General features: G+C 41.8%; 1 pseudogene across 1 annotated transcript; it reads left to right on the top strand.

Moving 5' to 3' along the window:
- Positions 1–12,222: 12,222 nt before the first annotated feature.
- On the top strand, positions 12,223–25,401 carry LOC309662984 (large ribosomal subunit protein eL38 pseudogene; annotated as a pseudogene). The gene has a single exon. The product of its transcript is annotated as a large ribosomal subunit protein eL38 pseudogene (transcript).
- Positions 25,402–25,605: the final 204 nt, after the last annotated feature.

The raw sequence follows: 25,605 nt of genomic DNA, 5'->3' as shown, positions 1-25,605 counted from the left end.
GACTGTATGGTATAGATGCCAGTCAAGGGATGCCCAGAATTGCCAGCAACCACCAGAAGGCAGGAGAGAAGCATAGAACAGACCCTTCCTCAAAGCCCCCCAGAAGAAACCAGCTTTACTGACGTCTTGATTTCAGACTTCTGGCTTCCAGGATTGTGAGAGAATAAATTTCTGTTGCTTTGAGCCACCCAGTTTGCTCTACTTTGTCATGGCAACCCTAGGAAGCTCATACAGCTTCTCTCACACTTTAGGCGAATTGCTCAGCTCATTTAACAAATATTTATTCAGCACCTACCGTCTGCCAGGGGCTCTGCTAGGTGCTGTGAAGACCAGCACAAGTGAAACACAGTTTCTGCCGCTCGGAGACTCTGACGCAGCCTCATTGGTGAAATGATGTCACGTGATACAGGCAGTGCTAGAGGCGCGCAGAGCGAGGACACTTACTCCAGCTCAAGGTTAAGGGGGACATCTGAATGAGATAACACCTGAGAAAAGCCTTGAAGGATTCGCTTCCTAGAGGAAATCGGCAGGAGGCAGCCTCTCCTGTTCCACACGCACCTCTGAAAGCAGCCTCTTCCTGCAGCAAACGTGTGTAAATGGCAAGTTCAAGCCATGTTGTACCATAATATGATCTTCCCCAAGTGCTTTTCCACAGCCTGAAGTTTCTTGCCAGTTGGTTTTATGAGAAAAGAAAAATATAAGTCCGTTTCTTGTTAGGCTTATTGGGTAGGGATGGGGAGGAGCTATTTATTTTTTACCTTCTATATCTAGAGTTCATACAATTGGAAATATTAATGCAATAACATTTTTCTTTGTAGATATTGTTGCCCTTTAAAACACAAAATTCTTTGGATTAAATTCAAGAAGAGCTTATTGGGTCCTTCCCATTGCAAAAGTAATATAATATATAAAAAAGTAAAATAGCTAAAAGAAAAGGTGATGCAAAGATAATTAGGAAAATAGAAAACTAGAAAGATGATTTTTAAAAGATAGTCTTAGCCCCACTATCTAGAGGCTATCATTGCATTAACATTTCAATGGATTTCCTACTAGTTTTTCATGCATAGTTTTTATTTTGTTTGTTTCTTTGTACTCTGTAAACAATCTTGTATCCTGCCTTTTTCACACAGCATTATAGCATAAATATTTTCCCAGGACTTTAGAAACTCTTTGTAAATGTAATATTAATGACTATAAAAAGCTTGGTTGCATAGATACCCATAGTTTACTTAACTGGGCTCTGTGTTGGCCATTTAGATTAGATCATAACTTTTTAAATAGCCTTCAGATAAACTTAATGAGTTTTAAAATGGAGATTTTAAGTAATTTCATCATAGACACAGTCATGTGATGATACAAGGACTATTTTATCATGAGGAAGTTGATTTTAAAACAAACAAAAAAAGACAAAGACGTTGACAGCATCAGCAGCTGTCCGCTCTGCCTCCCCACTTCCCCCCACGGTATGTGTGAGTGTGTGTGTGTGTGTGTGTGTGTGTGTGTGTGTGTGTGTCCCCACCTCACAGATTTCCCTTCAGTGGCTCTCTATTGCTGGGCCCACTCTTTTGCCCCTTCATGTCCTGCTTACCCCAGTTTCCTAGTCAGCTTGGCATGAAGAAATAAGTACTCCGGAGCAGCACCCCTCTGCTTGGGCTGAGTACTGATCAAGTCTCCCTGCCATTCTGGCCCGTGATGAGTGCATCAGTGTTAATTCAGGGTCCTGCTTTGCACCCCAAGTCATACCCTGTGGGGTTCACTTGAGTTTTCCTTACTGCTAATCTGCCTCAGAACACTGGCAGAGCTCATATTCTTCCCAAGTCACCGTTCCCACCCACCTCAAGATGTTCCCTAATAAAGAACCTTTCTCATTCAAGTACCCTAGACAGTGTCTCACACACACACACGCACACACACACATTGATACAACTGAGCTTCTGCATCAGTCCCTATTTCTTCAGTTCCTCTTATAGTAACCTATGTCCAATGATGCCCTCCCTAGCCCTTGACCTGAACCTCAACTGCTACCTGATACGCAGATCCCCTTACCTGTGCCTGGTACCTGGGCTTTTGAGAATCACATACTTGTGGGATACCCTGCTACTAATTGAATCCCTTGAAGGGACCAGCCATTTGCCTGATTTGTGGCTAGAAATTACTGTGCTCCTTAGGTAGAACACCTTTGCCCCCCCAGCTCAAACTTTGCTATTGGATAGGCTCACCCTTCCCCCCTCTCCCAACATACCTCAATGTCCATCTTGCTGCACAGTGGGCAATGCTAACAGCAATTCCAGACCTCTCCCCACCATTCTGACCAGCTGTGAATGAACAAGACAGCCTAACAACCACTTTGAAAGATACTTGGGTACCAGTGCTACATACAGGTCAACCACCTATTCACAATTCCCAAAGGCAAAAAACTGACAACTCAGAATTCTTTTCATAACTCATTTGGCAGCAAAACCTGACTGAATTAGTTTCCTATGGCTGCTGTAACAAATTACCACAGACTTGGTGGCGTAAAACATTAGAAATGTATTCTCTCACAGTTTCAGAGGCTAGAGTCCAAAATTAGTTTCACTGAGCCAAAATCAAGGTGTCAGCAAGGCCACACTCCTTCCTGAGGCTCTAGGGGAAAATTCGTTCCTTGCCTCTTCCAGCTTCTGGTGACTGCCAGCATTCCTTGACTTATGACTGCATCACTCCAATTTCTGCCTTCATGGTCACATCACCTTCTCTTCCATGTGTATCAGATCTCCCTGTGCCTTCCTCTTATATGGACACATTTGATGACATTTAGGGCCCACCCAGATAATCCAGGTTAATCTCACATGTCAAAATCCTTAACTCAGTCATGTCTGCAAATATCCTTTTTACTACCAGGTAACATTTACAGGTTCCATGGATTAGGACATGATATCTTTGGGTGGCCATTATTCAGCCTACTATATGGACGTAAATGAAAATGAAGCTATTTATGATCTATATTTATCCCTTCTAATATGAATAGTCTTGGCTTGCTAAAAAAAAAAAAAAATGTTCATGTGTGACATTATAGGATGCTGCCTTAGACCTCAGCAGGGTTAAGTAATATGCCAGATGGGCACTATTTTTCCTTTCTAAAATCAGAAAAATGCTGCTTCATTCTGACACACGTTTGGCCACAAAGTTTCAGATAAAGGTTTTTGCACCTGTTTCAAGTCCACGCTGTCTGAGGCATGACATAAAGTAGGTAGTTCTGAGTTACCCTGCCTCAAGAACAGAGGTCCTTGCCATCAGCATAGCACTGTATAGCCCTTTCACATTCGCCGTCTCAGTTACCCCACGCATCAATCCCGTAAGGCAAGCAGTGCAGGTATCATTACCCCTGTTTAGAGGGAGGACCCTTGAGGGGTTGAGTATCTTGCCCAAGGTCCCATAGTGTGTCAGTAGCAAGGATGAGAGCCAGAATCCGTGGTTCTGATTTTCAGTGCAGCGTTTCCAGTTCATCAGAACTGCCTCCCCATAGACAGACAATATGAAGTGAATTACTCTTGAAAGCATGCAATTTGAATATTTTTACTGGTGAAGGTTAGAAATAGCACTTTGAATCCTGTCAAATGTTGATTCAGATAGGCCCTGAGCCAAGATCAAACAGAGGAGACAGGAAAGGTATGAGAAAATATTGTCTAGGAGCCAAAGGCAGCTATGAAGGCTACATTGCTTATTGACTTGCCTTTTTATTTCTCTGTATTATTTGACTTTCTATGTACGCATTGTCTGGTTTTGCAATTCAGGAAGAAAAATCTGCATTCCTATGGAAATTCACATCATGTTACAGGCAAGTTGACATATCATTTGCAAAATGAGGATAATGGTGCTTCCTTTGCAGGATTATCACGAGAATTAAATGCATGTGAAATGCCTGATGAGACTTAATAAACATGAATTCCCTTCCCTCCTCCCTCTGCCACTTTCCCCTCCTCTCCCACCAGTCGCAGTTCAAGGAGTCAACCCCATAAAGCTGAGTCTTCTGAGACTGTCCATTTCAACATCCCCACCTCCCAGGATGCTGAACCTGTGTGTAACCTGGCAGCCCAGCTTCCACAGCCTAAGTCCTGACCAGTACCACTTTGCACACAATGCCATTTGGAACCTACATGCATCCCTGCCAGCCCTGGGCAGGAGCCAAAGTGTAATCCTCTCATTTCATCCCTCTCCTCCCCATCTTTACATCCCCATCACCCATGGTATTCTACGTCTTTTGTACATGAAACAAAATAAAAAGGTAGAGTGGATAGCATGCCGAGAAAGTCTATGTCTTAAACAAGATGAGGATTTTATACAGTGTTATCAGCTCTTTTCTTTTCTTCAAGCCCTTTATTATTCTTTAATTACAATGTATAACATCTAGTAGCATGTTGTTTAGTCTCCACATGTTTGTGCTTTTCCCATTTTTCTTCTTGTAATTGATTTTTAGTTTCAAACCACTGTGGTAGGGGTGGGGGGAGACTTGATATAATTTCTATCCTCCTAAATTTGTTAAGACTTGTTTTGCAGCCTAGCATGTGATCTATCCTGGAGAGCATTCCATGTGCACTTGAAAAGAATGTGAATTCTGCTGTTTTTGGATGGAATGTCTGGTAGATATCTATTCAGTCCAACTGGAATATTGTGTCATTTAAGACCACTGTTGCCTTATTGATTTTCTGTCTGGATGACCTATCCATTGAAGTAACTAGGGTATTAAAATCCCCTACAATTATTGTAGTATCATCAGTTTCTCACAATGTGTAAAATCTAATCAACCTTAGTATCAAATTTCCATGATCTCGTTGACTCTAATCTGCACATGCATTCCAGCCAAATATCACTGACTCCAGTGGCCTCATCCAAGGTCCTGTCACCACTTGCAACTGCTTCACCTCTGAAATCTTGAGCACTCATCTCCAGGGTTCTCCTTATCATCCATTTCTCTCATACCTGCACTCCAGTTCCATATGCTCTTCCTTGAGTTCAACTGAGAGTGGATCAACCTCTTGGGGGCATCACTTCTCTCCCTATCCAATCTCCAGGCTTACAGTCCATAGAGGATTACCTACTTTACTCTCTTACCTGCACTGCTCTCCCCTACACACCTGTTTCTTCTAACTACTTTACACATCAGCACTGCATGTTCTACCCCAGGTAATTTACACAGACTATCTCCTCTGCCCACTACCTGGGCTGCTAACTTCTCCTGGGGGAAAAAAAATAACAAAACTGCACAGATTTTTGCTATTCAGCATTCATGTTGAACAAACTCAGCTTTGCCCTTGTGCCACTAGACAATTCTTTCAACTGTCTTGATCAGCAACCCTTGCATTCTCTACTAAGCAGTTACTCCAAAGTTTCAACACTCTCCTTAAATCCCCAAGCCACATTTTTCTCCCTTCACTCTCAGCGTATAGCTTTATCTCCTCACTGAAAAAAAAATTTTAAGCAATCACAATTTGCCTCAACGTCCCAATTACAAATGTGTCCAAATTTACCACTATCTCCAGCTTTGGAAAATAAATCACCCCACCTCTGGTTCAAGGTCAATACCTTCACCTGTGCTCTGGACCCCAATCCTCTTCTTGCATTGTCATTTAACCCTTCTCTCTTGTACCTTCCACTTTCCCTCTCTGGTAGCTCCTTCTTGCAGCCGTTAAATATTCTCTAATGCCTTCCATTTAAAAATTTGACTCTAAATTTGACCTTATTTGACCTTAAATCCCATTCTGACTGCTGTCCTTCCTCTTGCTTTCCCTTGTCAGCTAAGCTTCTTGAAAAAGTCATTACACTCCTCACTCTACCTCCACTTCCTACCTCTCATCACTTTTCAACCTTCTTCAATAGGAATCTGTTCTATCTGATGCCACCAATGACCTCCATATTTCCAGGCCCAACAGACACTTTCCAGCCTTTGACTCCCAGGACTTCTCTGATACATTTGACATCAGATCAAATGTCTTTTAGGAACCATTGGCCACTCCATCTTTCTGAAACTCTCTACTCCCTTGATTTCTGTGGAAATACAAATTTGGGAGTAATCAACATTTAAATGGTCATTAATGACCAGTGGTGAAAAGGATGACCTTATCCTCAATGGTGTCTAGAGAAACGATCTGGCCAGAGGAACCTTGTACAATAGAGAGCCCACTCTAGCCCTCTGTCATCCCCTTCTCACAGGCTGAAGAGTCTGCAAGGCCTATGGAGTGTATCAACTTGAAATCCATAACCTGCCCAAGACCAGGATCCTGGCACACCCGCCCCAGATAGCCTTCCAAGGCTTGTACAGTCCTGTTGCCCAAATCCTGAAGGTTGACTGCACCATTAGGATGCTCACACCTAGGCCTGAGGGGTGGCTGGGGCAACTGTTTGCAGCAGTGTGGGCAGAGCTTGGATATGCAGGTTGGGGTGGCCACACGTTTGCATATAAGGTTCTTCATAACATGACTGCAGATATTTATTAGAAGAAAAGTGGTAAGCCATGGCCATGGCTGTTTCTCTCCATGCTGCCACATTCCAACATGGAACGCAAGGAGCAGGAGAATTCCGGGTTATAGTGAAGCTATATTTTTCAAGATAGAAAAGTAAAACATACATTATTTAACAGTTTGTTAGCTTAATTTATAACTTTTAAATATTTAAACATGTAGTATGTGGCCTCCATTTGTACTCTTCTCCAACACCACAAATGTTAAGACTAGGCCTGTGTGGGAGCTGAGTGTTCATATTTAACAAAGGCAGCAACTAACTTTCATGAACTTAGATGCCACCTCCAGTGGATCCATAGCACCTGACTGGGGAACTGCACTGAGAGTCAGCAAGGAGGAATTCCTGGAGAGATTAGTGATGCCTGCCCTGGGCACACCTAACACTTCCTTGACCTGTCACACCTCCTCATTTCATGTAGGAGAAAATTGAAGTCAAGAGAAGTTAAAATGCTTTCCCACTCTAGTGAGGGGCAGGGTAGCCCCTGGATTCAGGTGCTCTGACTCCAGATCTGTTCTTGTAATACTGGAGGTAGGACATACTCATCCTCAAAAGACATATGAAGAAAGGTCTTCCCAGGTTGCCCGCAGAGCTCCTGGGCTTGTGTGCAGAAAAAGGATATAAGAGAATGGAATAATTAATTCAAAAAGATGTCATCTGAGAAAAATGCAATTAGGGATTTTCTAACAAAGCCAATTGTGTTCCGAATTACTGAGAAATTATCCTGGTTTAATTTTAATGAAAAGGTTATGAACAATCCGTTTGGAGACACAAGGAAATATTTTACTAGCAAGACTGAGTTTGAGGAATCTAAATGGGGATAAACTAGTTGGGTCTTCTCAATGGACTATCTTAAGGGGACAGACATAAGCTAATACTTAATATTACTCTTGTAACAGGTCATAGGACATAAGTGGCAAACATTAGGTGAATAAAAGAGGTGACTGATGTGGTCTGGAACCTGCATCTGTGGTTGACTAGCTGCATGGCCTTAGACAAAATAACTCCCTTAATTACTCTAAACTTGAGCTTCCTCACTTATAATACAGGGGCAATCATATCTAGTTTATATTGCTATGACAATCAGAGATAATAATGAGATAGAAGACATAAATGCAGAGAGCAGGCATTTGTGTCATTATCTATGTTGACTGTATCATTCATCCAGTCATACAATAACCCTTGACTGAGCATCTATTATGCACCATGCTCAACTGTGCTGTGGGCCCTACTTCACCATCAAAGGGAAGAGAAACAAAGCCAGATACCACCAAGTACCCACCCAACCCAACTACCATCCTCTTTTTGCACATTCAGGCCTGTCATCCCTGGAAGCCAGGTTAGTTCTGAGAATGTTTCCAATCTTCTTCATGGGAGTATGACAGAACCTCTGAGGACCATTGCAACAGATAGCGTTTTGTTTAGTGTAAGAGGCAGTTCAGTGCAATGGTTAGACACACTGTGCAGCCGATGGCATGTGCAACTTTCAGCTGTGCCACTTACTAGCTGAGTCAGTTACTTAACCTCTCTGTACCCCAGCCTCTTCTTCTGTGAAATGGGAATAATAATAGTGCCTCTTCATAGAGTTGATGTGAGGTCTAAAGAAATTAATATATGTTAATGTAGCTAAGACAGGGCCTGGCAAATACTCAGTGCTATATAAATATAATTATCATTATTTAAATCGCCACTCATCATTGACATCTAAGATTCTCCTATTTCCATTGCAAACATGGGCCTGTGCATTTGGAACTGTTCCTGCACTGGGAGTTGCTTAGAAGAAATGTGGTGTGAAGAACCTCAAACTATTGGCACTACACAGGTAAGCAAATTATAGGTTCTTAGGAAAATTCCAGTACGCACCCTGGCACCACTTAACACAGGGTCTAGCTTACACATAACAACCTGTTTCACGCCTGAGTCAGCCTAGTAATTCCCCTTCAGTCTCAAGGTTGAGAAAAACAACCACATGTTTAGAATGAAAATACTCTTTCCAAATCCTTTGAACCAATGATTTCCCTTCTGGAGAACCATCCTAAGGTAAATTACCATTTAAGAGAAATTGAGGGACTTCCCTGGTGGTGCAGTGGTTAAGAATCTGCCTGCCAATGCAGGGGACATGGGTTCAAGCCCTGGTCTGGGAAGATCCCACATGCCACGGAGCAACAAAGCCTCTGTGCCACAACTACTGAGCCTGCGCTCTACAGCCCATGAGCCACAACTACTGAGCCCGCGTGCCACAACTACTGAAGCCTGTGGGCCTAGAGCCCATGCTCCGCAACAAAAGAAACCACCTCAATGAGAAGCCTGCGCACCACAACAAAGAGTGGCCCCCGCTCGCCGCAACTAGAGAAAGCCCGTACACAGCAACAAAGACCCAATGCAGCCCAAAAATAAATAAATAAATTTACTAAAAAAGAGAGAGAGAAAATAACACTCCCAAAATATTTTTTTTAAAAAGAGAGAGAGAAATTGAAAGATATGCATACAAGCATCTTTGTAACAGGAATTAAAACTGAAGCTTCAACTGAGGCACAAAGATACAAGTGTTGCTGCATTCCAAAAGAAGTATGAGTCCATGTGCAAATTACTTTTAAGGATTTAAGTAAAAACTGGTTACATAACTCTTTTAAATTCTTGACTCACATTGGAGATGTTAAAGGGCTGAGAGAGAGTGGGGAGAAGGAGGGTTTGGGGAAAGACCATCTTGGGGAGGAAATTGTGCTGTAGGTCCCTTTTCCACACCAAAGGAGGAGGTGGTGCTTCCCCTTCATCTCAAACCCCAGAGGGGGATTCAAAGGGACCATTTAAAAAGCATGGTATGGAAGGAATGGGGCTCCGGAACAACTGTAGTGATGGATGCTCTGGTTGAGAACTGCTCTCAGAGCCCATCCCTTATTCAGTACACAAGGGTCTGGATCCCTGACCCTGATGAAGTGTGGCACTCAGCTGAATTAACCAAGGACTACCAGACAGGTTCTAGAAAATGTCCAGAAGTAAATTCAGTCCATATAGATACCTTCTCCCCTTTCATCAGGGTCTTAGAGACCCTACCTCAGACAGAGAAAGTGGAATGGACTGACCTGTACCCCTGCTTCTCTGGAACATTGTTGTGGCACCCCCATTCTCCCATCTTCCTTTTCTAAATCATTATTTTTTAAAAAATAAAAAGCTTGGTATGTTTAGCTATGTTTGTTCATTTGTCTTATTTTTTATATTCCACATATAATTGAAACCATACATTAGTTGTCTTAATCTGTCTGACTTATTTCACTTAGCATAATACTCTCTAGGTCCATCCATGTTGTTGCAAATGGCAAGATTTTACTCTTTTTTATGGATAGTAATATTCCACTGTATACATATACTACATCTTCTTCATTCATTCATCCATTGATAGGCACTTAGGTTGCTTCTATGTATCAGCTATTGTAAATAATGCTACAATGAACATAGGGGTGCATACATCTTTTCTAATTTGTGTTTTCATTTTCTTCAGGTAAATACCCAGGAGTGGAGTTGTTGGATTGTATAGTAGTCCTATTTTTAATTTTTTGAGGAATCTCCATACTGTTTTCCATAGTGACTACATCAATTTACATTCCCACCAGCAGTGCACAAGAGTTTCCTTTTCTCCACATCCTCACCAACACTTGTTATTTGTTGTCTTTTTGATAATAGCCATTCTGAGAGGCGTGAGGTGATAGCTCATTGTGGTTTTGATTTGCATTTCCTTGATGATTAGTGATGTTGAACATCTTTTCATGTGCCTGTTGTCCACCTGTATGTCTTCTTTGGAAAACTGTCTATTCAGATCCTCTGCTCATTTTTCAATAGGGTTGTTTGGGGGTTTTTTGATGTTGAGTTGTATGAGTTTTTTGTATATTTTGGATATTAACCCCTCATCAAATACATCATTTGCAAATGTCTTCCCCCATTCAGTAGGCAGCCTCTTCATTTTGTTGATAATTTCCTTCACTGTGCAAAAGCTTTTTAGTTTGATGTAGTGCTGTTTGTTTATTTTTGTGTTTGTTTCCTTTGCCTGAGGAAACATATCCAAAAAAATATTGCTACGGCCCATGTCAAAGAGCATACTGCCTATGTTTTCTTCTAGAAGTTTTATGGTTTCAGGTATTACACTTAGGTCTTTAATCTATTTTGAGTTTATTTTTGTATGTGGTATGAGAAAGTAGTCCTGTTTGATTCTTTTGCATGTAGCTGTCCAGTTTCCAAATACCATTTATTGAAAAGGCTGTGTTTTCCCCATTTTATATTCTTGCTGCCTTTGTCATAGAATAATTGCCCATATAAGTTGGATTCATCTCTGGGCTTTCTATTCTGTTCCATTGAGCTATGTGTCTGTTTTTGTGCTGGTACCATACTGTTTTGATTTCTGTAGCTCTGTAGTATAGTCTGAAGTCAGGGAGTATGATTCCTTCAGCTCTGTTCTTCTTTCTCAAGATTGTTTTGGCTATTCAGGGTCTTTTACATTTCCATACAAATTTTAAAATTATTCTACTTCTATGAAAAAAGCCCTTGGTATTTTATAAGGATTGCATTGAATCTGTAGATTGCCTTGGGTAGCATGGTCATTTTAACAACATCAGTTAATATTAATTCTTCCAATCCATAAGCACAGTATATCTCTCCATCTGTTTGTGTTGTCTTCAATTTCTTTCATCAGTGTCTTATAGTTTTCCAAGTACAGGTCTTTTACCCCCTCAGTTAGATTTATTCCTAGGTATTTTGTTATTTTTGATGCAATTGTCAATGTGATTGTTTTGTTCATTCCTCTTTCTGATAGTTCATTGTTAGCATTGTTAGGTTTCTGTATATTAATTTTGTATCTTACAACTTTACCAAATTCATTGATGAGTTCTAGTAGTTTTTGGTGGCATCTTTAGGATTTCCTATGTGTAATATCATGTCATCTGCAAACAGTAACAGTTTTACTTCTTCCTTTGCAATTTGGATTCCTTTTATTTGTTTTTCTTGTCTAATTACTGTGGCTAGGAAGGACTCCAGTACTGTGTTGAATAAAAGTGGTGAGAGTGAGCATCCTTGTCTTGTTGCTCATCTTAGGGGAAATGCTTTTAGCTTTTCACAAAACATAACAAAACAGATAGAGTCAAACAGATGGTTGCCAGAGGGGAGGGGAATGGAGAAAGGAGAGAATAAATGAGGGAGATAAGAGGTACAAACTTCCAGTTCAGTATAAATGAGTCACAGGTATGAAATGTACAGTGTGGGGAATATGGTCAATAATTATGTAACATATGTTATGTTACATTATATAACATATTTGTATGATGACAGATGGTAACTAGACTTATCATGATTGATCATTTTGAAATGTACAGAGACATCAAATCATTATGTCATATAAGAGGAACTAGCATAGTGTTGTAGGTCAATTATACTTCAAAAACAAACAAACAAACTCATAGAAAAAGAACAGATCTGTGGTTACCAGAGGTGGGAGTTGGGGGAGGGGGAACTGCATGAAGGCAGTCAAAAGGTACAAACTTCCAGTTATAACATAAATAAGCACTAGGGATATAATGTACAACATGATAAACACAATTAACACTGCTGTGTGTTACATATGAAAGTTGTTAAGAGAATAAACCTGAGAGTTCTCATCACCAGGAAAAATTTGTTTCTATTTCTTTAATTCTGTATCTCTATGAGATGATTGTGTTCACTAAACTTATTGTAATCATACCATGATGTATATAATTCAAATCATTATGCGGTACACCTTAAATTTATACAGAACTGTATGTCAATTATATCTCAATGAAACTGGAAGAAAATAAGAGGTAATAAAATTGAAAAAAATAATAAAAATTAAAAGGTTGGTTTGCGCTCCCTGAAGTTCAGAGTACAAGGCACCGGCTCCTAACGCACACTTGACTCGTATTTGAGAACGTTGTAGTGACTGGCAGCAGGATAGCGAGTTTAGTCTGGGAGGTAATGCAATAGATCAAATGTGCATGTGCGTTCATCTCAGGAACCCAATGCAGAACTGTCTCCCCGAGGTCATGTTGAAAGGGATGCCACATGGGTGGCAATGTTAGAACCCCAACAGAGAGCTTCTCAATGAACTTATGCCATAGATTTTACATCCAAGTACCCAGGACTGTATGTACTATCCTTGAAATAACTTAAATTAGGAGCCAAAATAAAATATGGCAATTCTATAATATATACATTTTTATAATACTATAACTGGAGAAAGAACGACCGACTTGGAGAAGGAACCTGAACCTGAAGAAAACACAGAGAGCTGTACCATTCCATACCACTCTCCCTGGGAGAGAGCATGTCGGTTTTGCTCCCTAGCAAGAGGAGTGAGAATGTTTCTTACCCAAAAGGACCCCCAATCCACACACAGAGTCTGGAAATCTAGGTCAACCAGCATCACGCTACCACCTCGCTATCTCTGTTTTATCCTGCTTCCTTTCCTGCCTTCTTCATCTATACCCCAGGCACAACTGGGGGTACCCAAGGGCACTGCTTAACCACCAGCAATCAAGAAGCCCCTGCCCCCCACAGTCATGCAGCCTAGCCTGGGCCACTTCTCCCCCGGTCCTCTCCCTTGTTCAGTGTTTGCAAACTGTGTTCTGTGAACCATTAATTCCAAGACATGCAATTCCTATTAACACATTAAATATGTTTAATGCCTTGCAGAAAAAGTAATTCCTTGAAATGTATTCAACCCGGGATTTTCCACACTTTTTTTTTTTTTTTTTTTTGACCATAAACAGTGGTTAAAAATACAAAACAAAACAAAATTCAGCAGTTCAGCTTCTTGCCTCTCACTGTTCCGGCCGCGCTCTCCGCTCCGCGTCATCATGCCTCGCAAAACTGAAGAAATCAAGGACTTTCTGCTTACAGCCAGGCAAAAGGACGCCAAGTGACGCCAAGAAAAATAAGGATAATGTGAAGTTTAAAGTTCGATGCAGCGGATCCCTTTACACCTTGGTCATCACAGACAAAAAGAAGGCAGAGAAGCTGAAGCAGCCCCTGCCCCCAGGTTTGCCAGTGAAGGAGTTGAAATGAACCAGGCACGCTGATCTGAACTGTATTAACATTTTAAAAATTAAAAAAATAAATTAAAAAATCATCAGTTCAAGCAACTAGTGTTCTGGGGAATCCTGTTTGGGAAGTGCTACCCTGATTTTCAATTCAAATATTATTACTATGGAACTGGGTGGCTCTGGGAGCCCACTCCATTCTTTCCAGCAAGACTTCCTGACATAAATCTTGCTGCTTTGCCCCTTAATAGAAAACAGAGGAGGCTCACCCCACCCATTTTAGCCGGAGATAGCTAAAATGAAGGGAAAATAGAACTTTGATTGAAGGTTGCATCCAAGTCAGAGGACTTTTAGAAGCAAAGTTATAGCTTGGAGAGTTTCTCTGGACTTTGTTACTTTACACCTCAATGCTTTATCATTTTAAGGGTGATTTCTCCACTATGTCTTGGGTAGATGCCACTCTTTGTCTTGTTGAAGTCCAAAGTTGGAGTGCCTTAAATGAACGCTGTGACTGATATAAACCTAGGCAGTAAGAGGAAGTTGTGTAAGAGGAAGGAAAAGGAACATCTATCTAACCCTATAAATTCAGGCACAGAGATCTCCCTGTTCCTTAAAGTTGCCTGGAAGTAGGGACTCCCTAACTCCCTTCCTATTAGCAAGGCTCCAAGGAGTCATCTCCAAGGCCAGTTAGCTGCACAGAAAGCCTTCAGAGCCACTAACACAGTGGTGCATGTGGTGTGGGCGTAGGTCCTTTTCTCTTTGCCAAATAATTTCCCACAGGGATGCCACCCAGTGACCTGAAGTCCTCTGCGGGAATTGACATACCACTTGGGATTTCATCACACACACCTAAACCTTAACCCTCCTGGTACACAACTTCATTCCTCCTGATCAAAAGTGGCCAAGCCTTGTATCCTCTGACACAGTGAGAATTTTGTTGTTGTTATTTTATGTTTGTTTGTTTGGGGGGGTAGGTATAATTTCACTACATAATGATTGAAACTTTCTTCTTATACATGTGCAATATTTATTTCACCCAATTTTATGTTTCTCAGATACTAATCTCTTAAAACACTGACTTTATCTCCATGTTCCCACTTTTGAAACTGAGCAGGGAAACTCCCGAATGCTAAGCATTAGCAGATAAACGCTTACATCCAGAGGGAATCGAAGACATTTTTAAGACCAGCTGGAAACCATTTCATAAATGTGTGGGAAGTGTTTCCTTTTATAATCTATATTTCACTTTAGAGCTATGTGCAAGAAGTGTGTGGTTTAAAACACAGTAAGTGGACAAGAAAATACTGTGACCAGAGGAAAAAAATATGTTATATGAGAAAAAAACACCAAAGGCATAAATAATATATTGAGAAGGTCACTCAGTGTGAGCGTCCAAGTCACTCAGAGTTATTAAAATCATTCATTATTTATGGACCCATTTTTACAAACCATCGTTCTGCCTTTCCCCCACCTGTGTTCTGAATGAATGATGTTGTCCCTCTTGTGCTGCTCTGGTTAATTCAGAACTTCAGTAATTTTCCTAACGGAAAAAAAATCAAACTCATAAAAAATGTTCACTGATTACCTGGCAGAGGACCTGAGACCATATTCAGGATGTGATATAACACATTTATTTGATTGCTATCTTTTTTCAGCACACATTGGAACTCTCCAGAATTAGTTTTGCCTCCATTCCAAACCCTGTTGGCACAGCTCTTTCCTAGGTCCTCTCAGGGAGTAAAAGTATCCACTGTTGGAGTCTTAGCCAAGGAAACAGACGATACAAGTGACTAGATCCAAATGGAAACAGTCTAACATGAATGTCACGTGAGAATTCACCTTGATGCAAAGGGAGCCTCTGAGAACAGTCCCAGGCAAATCATGCCTGAGGCCACAGATCAGAAAGGCTCAAAGACTCAAAATTGAATATGTTCATATTGTGTGTTTTAGTAAACCAATTAAAATACACCATTAGAAGCAAAGGGAAAGAGATGGGGTAAGTGAATACACTTAGAGAAAGGTGCAAGTTAATGGAAGGACCACACTCATATCTCCTCCCTGTCTCTCTCTCTCTCTCTCTCTCTCTCCCTCTCTCTCTCTCTCTTTTCAGACTTCCCCATGGATGGTGTGATTATGAGGACCAGAGATTCGGATGCAGCAAGGGGGACCATAGACAGAAGGTACCCTGGGCTGGTGACACACACTTACTGTCTCAGAGAAACACAGGGGCAAGTTCACCTGGCTACAGCTATAGCTTCCCAGTAACTGCTGAGAAGCTCTGGGGTTTATGTTCATTTCTTGGGCAGAGGATATGTGGGACCAGAACGGGTATTACCAATGGGTGGCCAGCTTGGGGATGACATAGCTGTCTGCCCAGAGGTGGCATGATCATGACCTGACCTCTTCATCCCTTTCTATCTATAAGCAACATGCTTGTCTTTTCCCATAGATATTTTATTTATTCTATCTTTCTTTAACATGTTTTAAAGACTGCTAACTTACTATCTGTATGTAACACATCTTAGGAATTCTGCTTGTCTCACAAGCTATTTCCTTACTCATCATCTGTATATAACATCCTAGGAGTTCCACCAATATCTCATAAGTTGCTGGCTTACTTTCTATGCATATTCAATATTTCTTGTGAGCTTTATCCTTCCCATTTGCTTTCTTGTCTTCTACAGCAGAATTGAACATATAGAATCAAATGTAGATGTTATGAGCAGTACGGCAAATGGACTTTCTCTTGTGCCTTTCAACAGAACACACAGAGAACATCACAAGAGGCAGTGAAATACTAAGCATTGTCTTCAGCCTTCTCTTATATTTTACAAACTTTGATTCCTTCCAGGAGAGCATGAATAATTATTTTAAGTGTATTTTGAATATTGGTCTTGGGGGCTTGACCTAAAACAGGGAAGACTGATTACCCTATAAAATCCCCAGAACCATGGACTGTTTCAACTCCATTTTGGGGTCATTTAGTTGAGCACATGCAAAAGACAACCCTTAAGCTAATTTCTCCTCAGAAAAGTCACTTAGAATGAATCAGCCATGTAGCTAGGAAAGAAGCCTGGGAACATCACCCCACTGAGACAAGGTATAGAATTAACAGTGTAGAAGCAGGCAACGCGAATGCTCAAGTGATCAAAGGACTCGGCAGTCCTTGCACTGGGATGCCAGAAACAGAATCATTCCATGAGATGGAAACTCAGTCAAGCCATCTGCTGACACCTAATCTCCTGTATATGGCCATCTGTGCAAGAAGGGCAGGATAAGATACAGAAAGAAAGAAAGGTAAGGAAGACCTCTGACCTGTTTCAAAAGGGTCCCCTCAAAGCTTAGCTTTCTCCAGTATGGCACAGAGAGTAAGTCCACACCCAGTCTCTGAAGACACACGCACAGAGGGTCAAATCCCAACTCTTTAACCTTACTAGCTGCATGAGCTAAGCAAATTACTTAACCTCTCTGAGCCTCAGTTTCTCCATTTATAAATTGATCATTATAATTACACCCACTGTAAGGCTTATGGTGAGGATTAAATGAAATGATTTACATAAAGGGCGTGGCACGCTAGAGCCTAACACATGCCATTCGGATGGTTGCTGCAATCATCGTTATTACAATTGTTGTTGCTATTATTATTAGCAAGGCCAGCCTTAGAGTGAGAATTATATTATTTTAGGAGTAGTGCTCCCAAAATACTGGATAATGCCCTAATGTCTTCAATGAAATAAAGTCTTCTATTTTAGAATTGGTATAGGACCTTAAAATGAGACTTTCTCCTTGGAATTGTGACATGTTGATTTAAATTCCCACAAAGACTTAGATGTCTATGGCAAATTCCTTTTCTGTTGGAGGTTTTGAAAAGGATAGGATAAGAAATAGAAGATACCTGAAAAAGAAGAGAGTCAGAATGGGAAGACTGGAAACTTTCATCAAGTTGCACAGACTTTGAAATCAAACAGAAAGGGGTTTGATTCCAGACTCAATCACACCAGCGTCGGTGTGACCCTTTGTAACCTCTCTGAACCCCTAAGTCCTCATTTATAAAATGGGGATAATTATGGTACCGACCTCCTGGGGCTCTTTAAGGGTTCAAAGAGATACAGCATATAAAGCACATTGGCTGACACTGAGATTCTCATTACAGATCATAAGGATCGTTTCTGCACATTTACAGTGCTGCCTGGAACTGACTTGTTTTCTCACACTGGGTTCTCCCTCCTGGCTAGTGCTGGCTTTCCTACAGACCATGAACAGAAAGATCAGAGATTTTTAAGATTAGATTTCTGTGTGAAAGAAACAGCAAAGAGGAGCTGTATGTTGATGATGCAATTTAGCTAAGAAATCTAGACGCTATCACCCTGCTACCACTGCCAGGAGATAGCTAAAGTCTCTCTAGCCCTGGATGAAATTCCAGACTGGAAGTCTTCAGTTCATCCAGACCTGGGTGACCTTCCTAAGCCTTGGATTTCCCGGGACTGCAAAATTCACCTAAGGTCAGGCTGGTTAGCAGATAGAGCTAAGAGTTCTGCTCTGCTCTGTAGTCTGGAGTCTTCTCTGAGCCTCTGGGTCTTTCTCAAGAACCTGGGCTCTGCTGAAGCACTACAATTTCAACTGGTCCCCCAGATCCTTGGGGCCATCCCTGAGCCCCCAGGGCTGAGCCCAGGCGAGGGAGGGCAGGCAAGAGCTCTCGGTGCTCTTGCACAGCTAAGGTTTCTGGATCTACCACTTTCTCGCCACTGATGTGTTCCTGCTCAGGTCCCTGGGAGACAAGGGATGGTGCCCCACAGATCTGGGGAATTGAGGCTTTCCTAGTAGCTCAAATTTAAAAAGAGAGGATGAGCTATACAGTCTGAGAATTCCAAGATTGGAGGTAAGGAGTGAGGAACAGGTAGGAGAAGCATCTAGTCAACAAAGTTCTCTTTACAACATAATGAAAATTATGAACAGTTTATATGGTGCTCACTGTGTGCCTGGCAGTGCTCCAAGGGCTTACTTCATTTAACCCTCACAATCACCCAACAAGCTGGTAATCTTGTCCCCATTTTACAGTTGAGGAAACAGGAGCAGAGAGGCTGAGTAACTTGCCAAAGATTGCCCAGCCATTAAGTAGTAAAGGCAGGATCCAAAGCCAGACATGCTGGCACTGGAGTCTATGTGCTTAACCATTGTGCCTAAACCATAGTGACAGCAAATGTTTATTAAGCTCTATATTCCAGGCACTGCACTAAACTCCTGTTTTACATGGACCATCTTCATTTAATCTTCACAGTAACCCCATATGATATCACTTTAATTCCCATTTCACAGATATGTAGCTGAAGTTTAGAGACACTGATGATTTGTCCAAGGTCTCAGAGGTCTAGTTTGTCCAGATCTACAAAGAGGAAAGCTATGAAACCGAAAGAACCCCTTTGCCATCCCACACCACAAAGCCAGAGTCTTGAGTTGTTGCTCATGAGTAGACGTTAGACAGTTTTTGCCACATCTACTTCAAGAGTCTTCATTTTTATTGTGTATGGATATTAGGGCATATTTTTTTTAAAAAGGGTCTATATGAGGCTAGAGGCTTCACATGTGCTTTCTTTTATTGGTCAGTAATAATCTAGGCTGTTCATGCTGCATCAACCATGGTTTTTATTTGTGTTTCTTCTACCCAGTTGTAAAAGACATTAGCTAATGAGTTCTGTGCTTATGTTGGGGAGGGAAAGGACTCTATTATTCCTCAGAACAAAGGCAGTCCTTTCTATGTCCTCTGATCATCTGAAACCCATCCCAGCTAATGAATCTTGCATATAGTAAATGATTCTAGTTTTCTTACTGCCTAAAAATAATAAGGCAACTTCTAAATTTCCATATTTTTGATGATTTTGTTCCCCTTTTTTCTTTTTGCAACTAGTATTTGACTGCAGTCCCTCCTCAGTGTCCTCTTGCTTCCTCAAGCATGGTGAGTTGGTGGTATTTTTGGTTTGGGGTTTGAGGCAGGGGACGTTTGGGGAGGAAGCAATGGAGCAATCTGTGATTTCTTCTTAAGTCATGCGCACAATTGACACTGATTCCGAAAAGAGCGAAATTAAATATGAAGGGATCCACCAGGCCTGACTCTGAGGTAAGCCCCACCGGAAAACCCGACTGGCAGAAGACACAGCTGCCTGAGTGATGGCAAAGGGCTACTGCATCCTGAAAGTGAAGAGCGATGTTGTTGGGCGTGGGAAGGATTTTCCTGGGGTTGTCCCACAGGAGCCAGTGAAATATGTCAGGTCATCTCTCGGCAGCAACGGAGGTTGCTTCCCTTTTGAGCTCCAAATCAGGGCTGCACCCTGGCCTCGTTACTCAGACCCCAGCCTTGCCCTGACAACCAGCAGGACCTAGACTCGGCTAAAAGAACCCCGGGCAAGCCCAGCACCTCAGCCTGCAGGAGCTCTCATTTGTGCATTCGTTAGCCCTTGGACAGAACCAGAGATCGGGAGCCAGAAATGCCTGGAAAATCTATCTGCCCTCGAAGCACAAGGAAAACAGCAGGATCAAGAAATGGTCTCCGCATTTGCAAACTCTTGCTTCCACTTTCTTTCCTTCTCTCTGTTTTGTAGACCATCTTTCCTGTAATTCACTTCCTGAGTTAAGGCCTCCTTCTGTTTCTCTGTTTAAATCAAGTGAAAGAGCATTTATCTAAGGCCAGGCCCTACGGGGAGTGCAGAAGTAGATCCGACAGACCCCTGCCCTCAAGGGGTATACGACTCATTGGAGAGATATGGAGAGCCCCAGGGTGGTACTTAGGGGCCAATCAGGACCACCACGAGTACATTTGATGTGAGAATCTGAAAAGGCACCCCTTTGGCATGGAGAAAGGAGCATGGGCTAGATGTCTCCCACACACAACTCCTTGAGAAGAACACAAAATACATGTGAAACATGAGGGACAACCCTGGGAACAATAATAAAAATGTTCAGTCCAATGTAACCCATGGCAAATAGGCATAGCACAGAAACCACCCGACATAGCCAGAAAAGGGAGTAGTAAATATTGGTTAGTTTTATTTGGAAGCCTTTGTGTAGAAGGTGGGCTTCGGGCTGGTAGGGTAAGCTGGGAGAAGGTCACTATTCCCGACAGAGCAGGGCATTCCAGAAGGAGAAAAGTGGACACACAGAGACACTGAGATGAGAGAGAACATGAATGCTGTACTTCTTCAAGTCCTTTCTTTTTCCCTTTTGCTCTTAAGTGCCTTCATTTAAAAGATTTCCTCAGATTCCTCAGTTGCGTTAATCCATCTTTTTTCGGCAGATCCCCTTAGGAAGGGATGGGCAGACACTCTGCTTACATGAGGAAGCCTGTACTGGTTCTGTCAGAGCTGAACCACCTCAGTGGTAAATAAATCACCAGTCTCCATAGTTACTAACCTCGATCATGTCATAATCTTCAGACACACAGTAAAAATAAAGATACTTTAGGCTGCATAAACATCAGATTTCGTGAGCCTCTGAGATGACGTGGCATTGGCCCTCAGCCCAGCAACTCGGTTCCCAGAGCCTGATTTTTCATGATTATTCTCTTATTCTTTCGTCTCCGTGTGTAACTGGTTTTAAGGGAAAGGGCTGAAGAGTAAGAGACATCAGCACCGATGTGCCCATGGTCGGTGGATAAACAGAAATAAGATTGACATAAACATATCAGTGAGTCATTTATCTGGACCAGCCTGCATCATATTTTTTCAAATGGAATTTTCTTTTCAGACCTCTCTCAGCTCTAGTTAGCAAACTGACAGATGAAAACATAGCAGGTGGCCAGAGTATTTCTTTGTTTATTTCCTTCTCAGTCCAATACAAATAAAATAACAGTATGGAAATGAAGAAGATTGTCCAATGTCTTTGTCTATTCAGGAATTCTTTCTACAATATCCCTGAAGGACTTTTATCAAATCTCCACTGGAAGCGTATCCATGACAGAGTTCACCACGACTTTGAGGGGCCACATCTTCCACTGTTGGAAAGAACTTCCTGGTTTTTTCTTAAAAACTTCTTTATGTTGCATTTACTGCCTTCTGGTTCAGCTGACCCATTGGTCCTAGGTTTGCCTTCCACAAGAGCACAGAATGTGGAAGTCTTAAGTTTTCTGTTGCTTAAGGTAATTGAAAGAGCACTAAACACAAGTCAAGAAACCTGCCTTCTAGTCCCAGAATCTCCATTCAACTGCTATTCTGTTTTGAGCAAGTGAAGTTTACCTCGTTGACCCTCGTTTTCCTCATTTACAAAATGAGAGCAGTATCAGCCTCGTCTACTTCACAGGCCAATGTAAGAATCATGTTAAATAATAAAAATGAAAGAGCTCTAAAGATTGTGAGGTGCCATATATAATGTAAGGGGTTACTGTTATTCACATGCAAGCCCTCCAAATATTTGAAGACAGCTGGTATTTCCTTAGTCTTTGCTGCTGTAATAGTTTCTAGATTTCTTTCCTTGCCAGCTGTCCTCATCTAGGAGCTTCCCATTTGTCACTGTGTCCTTTAAGCTTGGTGCTCAGAATAATACCCCAAAGGTCATAAAACCAGCAAAGAAGAAGGGAGTGCTTCCCCCTTCCTCCCGAGTTGAGCACAGTACAACACTTCAGTGACTGCTGCCTAGATTGTATCAGTGCTTCTAACAGCCTCTTTGGACTGTTGCTAAACATTAAGTTAAGGACACCTAACACCTCTATGTCTCTTTCACATGAACTGCTGTCAAATCAGGTCTACCCTTTCCCGAATTCATTTAATGTTAGGGTTAACATCAATGAATAGCTTTATATTTATGCCCATAGAATTTATTTCTGTTGATTTTCATCTCATTGGTATCAGCTCATGGTCAAGGAATAGAATGCCGTTCCACTATTCTCCAGCTACTTCAACTGACCTTGGTGTCTTGAATGGGGGTTTCTGCAGCAGTGTATAACCCAAAGACTTCTGAGAAGTCCCAAAATGTTCAGTAAACAAGAACACTTGGAGAAAGATCTATGTACCACAGAAGGAAATCTCCCTAATCAAGGTCTCATAACTGGCATTCCTGTGGTGAGGAAAGATTGTTTTAATAAGATTTTATTATTAAGATGATTGATCTAGTAAAGTATTTTTAGCATTAAGAGACATTTCCATTTCTAGAGAGCTGCAAATATAATTGCAGTTCCAAAGTTTGAAAACATTTTTCTATGTTCTGAGCATTTAACATGAATTTTTTTTAATTAAAATACTTTTCCAATAAACAACACCTACAGATTCACATTATCCATCATGTGAAACAGAAGTGATGAGACTTTTTCCAAAGGAGAAGCCAGTTACAAAGTCTGAAAGCAAGAGAGTCTTGAAGAGACATCAAAAATGCTACTTTATCCTTGGCCTCTTTGAAGGGAATTAGAGGAGGCCAGGCAGATGAGACAAGGTGTCCCTTACCTCCAACAGGCAAGGATTAGGTAGGAGTTCTTCGGTTGCAAGTGACACAACCCATTGTCAAGTGGCTTAAAAGCAAAAAAGATAATTTATGTGGTTTATGTGGTAACTGAAACACCCAGTAGTTAGTTTCAGCAATTCCACTCCTGGGTATATCCCCAGACATGTGTGAAGATGTCAACGACAACATTGTTCATGGAAACAGGGAGATTGAGTCAACCTGGGAGCCCTAACTAAGTCAGGTCAGTGAATTTCAGACAGTAAGGCAATTAGAGCTTAAAAACACAGTATTGAGTTGAAAATAACAAAAAAGGAAGAAACTTAGTGAAGTCTATAATATAGTGCCATTTATTTATATTAAAAACACAAATACACAAAACCATGCCAATATATGTTCTTTGCTATGTGTGTACGTTTGAAAAATATAGAAACACATCTAAGTAGGCGCCTGTAATGGAAGGAGAATGGCAGAAGGGATAGGGGATGAAGGAGAACAATAATTTTTTAAATGAGAGGCATCTTTTACAGACCAATAGTGATGTATGCCAAGAACCGTGGGGTATGATTATTGTCAATTGACAATTCTAATTGTCAGCCTGTTCATGCACCTACCTTTGTGATAGGGAAGGCAAGGCCCTTTGATTAACAGCCCCACTAGTGGTGACCACCACCCATGACAGCAAAGCACCTCCAGCACAGTCCTGGCATTCAAAGACGTCCTAAGCAGACCAAACTCAGAGAGAACTGTACTCTGACAAAAACATGTTTATTAATCAGGCTGGACTCTGTAGAGTGCAATCAGGAAATTACTTAATTTTTCTCCCATTCTTGTGCTTCAAACCTGCTCTGGCAGATCTTTTCCTGACCCCAGACAATAACTTGAGCAAACTATATAACTTCTCCAGTGGCTTTTTACTTTTGTAGCAGTCTTGTTTCAAGGCATTATACAGGTTCAATTTTCTCTAATATCCAAACTTCACTCTTTTCTCCTCTTCAAATCTTCCTCCCCTATAGTCTAGGTCAGGTCTTCATAGGTCTCAGTAACCTGCAATCGGGAAGGGGCGGCGGGGACAGTCCTTCTTCCAACCACACCCCAGTCTTGTTTGACGTTCCTTCCCATTTGAGGTGTGGAGGAGAAAGGAGAAGTAAAGAAGCAAAAAGGTTTTCGTTGTTTGGCTGATGCCATTTTATTTGGCCACTGATGTCCTCTGTGAGACAGATGCTCAAAAGCCAGCCAACTCTCTCCCTCACATAAACGCGGAACTTTCCTGTGTTCTTCAGGAAACCCCTCAGTCCCCACTGGGGATCTCCCACACTTCCCTGTTCCCTCAAGTGGACACTATATTCTCCTGCTGACCATTCACAAGTCTCCCTTAGCTCTTGCTCAGACAGTAACCCTACAAAGACTGTGTTCTTGGGCAGGGTCTTTTTAAGATGGTTACGCCTCCTGTAGTGTCCACGCTAGTCCTTGTAAGACCCAATCATTACCCTGCTTATCATGGAATTGTAGCTCACTCCCACTGCAACCTCCTCTCTCCTCTTTGTTAGGGGGGCAGCTCCAGCCAAGCCTCATGACCAGGCAAGGAACAGACGCCATACTCTGTGCTCGCAAGCTCAGAGAAACAGAGGTCAAATTCTCCCAAGACCACACAAAAACATGTATGTTAATGTTCATGGCAGCATTATGCACAATAGCCCCAAAGTGGAAATAACCCATATGTCCATCAGCAGATGAATGGATAAACAGAATGTGGTATAGACACACAATGGAATGCTATTCAGCCGTAAGAGGAGTGAAGCTCTGATTCATCCTACAACAGGGATGAACCTTGTAAACGTTATGCTGAGTAAAAGAAGCCAGACACAAAATGCCACACGTTATATGAATCCATTTAAATGAAATGTCCAGAATAGGCGAATTCATAACAACAGAAAGCAGTTGAGTGATTGCCAGGGGCCAGGAGAAGAACAGACGGGGTGTGACTGCTAACGAGTACAGGTTTATTTGGGGCGGGTGATAAAAAATGTTCAAAAGTTAGATAGTTGTGACTGTTACACAACTCCGTGAATATACCAAAAACCATTGAATTGTACACTTTGAAAGGGTGAATTTGATGATATATGAATTATATCTCAATAAAGTTTTTATTAAAAACAATTCTCCCTTGGGCTTCCCTGGTGGCGCAGTGGTTGGGAGTCTGCCTGCCAATGCAGGGGACATGGGTTCGAGCCCTGGTCTGGGAAGATCCCACATGCTGCAGAGCAACTAGGCCCGTGAGCCACAATTACTGAGCCTGCGTGTCTGGAGCCTGTGCTCCGCAACAAGAGAGGCCGCGATAGTGAGAGGCCCGCGCACCGCGATGAAGAGTGGCCCCCGCTTGCCACCACTAGAGAAAGCCCTCGCACAGATACGAAGACCCAACACAGCCATAAATAAAAAATAAATTTAAAACAAAACAAAACAAAACAATTCTCCCAAGAGCTCTCTTGTTGGAATTGGGTGAGGGACCACAGGTCATAGAAGCAGTTTGGGGCACCTCTTAGCAAGCCCTGGTGTTGATCTAGCTCCTCTTGATGGAATGTGGAGGTACTTGTCTCCAGCTGTGCTCTGCTTTGGTGTCTCAACGTGAGCCCACAGGAACGTCCCA

Source organism: Balaenoptera physalus, assembly GCF_965194825.1.
Source record: "Balaenoptera physalus genome assembly, chromosome: 6".
NCBI lineage: Eukaryota > Metazoa > Chordata > Mammalia > Artiodactyla > Balaenopteridae > Balaenoptera > Balaenoptera physalus.
This window is presented reverse-complemented; position numbering and strand designations above follow the sequence as displayed.